This window comes from Vigna radiata, chromosome 8 (assembly GCF_000741045.1).
Source record: "Vigna radiata var. radiata cultivar VC1973A chromosome 8, Vradiata_ver6, whole genome shotgun sequence".
Taxonomy (NCBI): Eukaryota; Viridiplantae; Streptophyta; class Magnoliopsida; order Fabales; family Fabaceae; genus Vigna; species Vigna radiata.
The window spans coordinates 26,037,545-26,039,394 of record NC_028358.1 but is presented as its reverse complement, the minus strand read 5'-3'; the positions used below and the strand labels follow the sequence as shown (position 1 = coordinate 26,039,394).

Below are 1,850 nucleotides of genomic sequence, written 5' to 3'. Positions count from 1 at the left end.
ATGAAGATGAAGATGAAGATGAAGATGGAGATGAAGTTCAAGATGATGGATTTCCAGGAGGTCCACATGACACCTCCTTGCTTACACACTATTCCCAGCATGTTGCATATGCCATATGGCAAGGCCAGGTTGGCAATCACCCTAAATGTTAATTGTTGATTAATTGCTTATTTATTTTTGTTATATAATTAAGTGTTTTTATGTAGGATCGAGGGGAGATTCAATTGAGGACCCATGGTAAAAAATTAAAAAATTTTGGAATGTATCATGAGGCTATCGAGCCATATATATCCATGTCGGGGTTTCACATTCTTCATAATGTGGAATGTACAAAGCATATGATATGTCTCACGGAAGACATTGGTAATGGCATTTATCAAAGCAATGTCTCTATCAGTGACAACAACGCGTGGACCGCCCTCTGTTGTCAATAGTAATCGTCTAAACATTTCCAACGCCCAAGTGAAATTATTTTGGTGTTCACTTGAAAGCAATGCAAAGNCGGCTGTGAATGTCAAACCAGTGGACGTGACTCCAACGATCTCAAGCAACAGAAGACGATATTTGTTTGTCTTGTACGTCGTATCCATTAAGAACACAATATTAAATGAATTAACCAGGTGCGCTGAATCAGGATGTGTCCAAAATAGGCCACTTACTACGTCAGAATCTTCCAAACATCTACTATGTTGGATGTATTTGTCTCTATCTAACAACATCATCAACTGTTGCATTTCAGTTCTCGACCCTCTCAAAGATNGTTTGTAAGTGTATCTCGCGTTATATATTTGTTTTATAGTTGTCACGTCATCTTCATTATGTTCTTTAAGAGTCAAAAGAATATTTGAGGGTTTAACTTGACTCTTAGTCATGTCAATAAGAATTGACTATTCAACAGCATTTAACCTCCCCGCATAAGGATGACCGACCAAAGTCTCGGCTAATTCATGGTTGTGATAACCACACATAACCTTTAACACCCAACCGTGTCCTTTAGGTTTACCCCTCAACTTGAATGGACACTCACATTTTCTCGTGCCAGACACACTAGGTTGCACGTCTTGCTTATACTTCCTATATTTCCCACTCCTTTCACAACCTAACACAACGAATGTCTTTCTTCCAGGTTCACCAGTTGCTGTATCAGATCTTATGATGACGACCACAAATCCAAGCTGAAATGCAATCTTCCGAACCCAATCAATCATATCGTCGCGTGATGGGAATATTTGATCAGTAGAAAATTTATCTGTGTAATCACCCTCACCAACTTCGTTTATAAAGGAAGAAAATTCCGACATAAAATCAGAATTCATTTGAGAATCCAAAAATGGATAGTTATCCATCTTATATAGTTAAATAGAACCTACATTGAAAATTAAAATTATAAAATTTAACAAATAACAAATAAAAAAAAAGAAAAAAACTTTTAAATATAAAATCAAACTACAAAAACTAAATAAAAGCTAAACAAAACCTAATTAAACTACATAATTTCTCCAACTTTGCATATTCTAATTTTCTAAAAATAATTAAAACAAAGTTTACACATTTAAAGATTAAAATATAAATTATAAATNATATTAATTATGTCTTAAATTAAATAACTAGAAATATATTTACCTAAAAATATATCTATCTCTAAAATAGAAATTATTTAAAATAGCTAAAATAGAAATTATTTAAAATACTTAATATAGAAATTATTTAAACTATATAACATTCTTAGGTCACTTAAGGTTCTTTTATTCAGGTGCTCTAATTTTTCCTATAATAGGTTCCTTTGTTAAGGTTCTTCTATTCAGGTGCTCTAATTTTTCCTACAATAGGTTCCTTTGTTCAATTCTTCA

General features: G+C 33.0%; 1 pseudogene; it reads right to left on the bottom strand.

Annotated features, from left to right (window-relative positions):
• Window positions 1–245: 245 nt before the first annotated feature.
• LOC106770421 lies at window positions 246–1,514 on the bottom strand (annotated as a pseudogene).
• Between the last annotated feature and the right edge of the window lie 336 nt (window positions 1,515–1,850).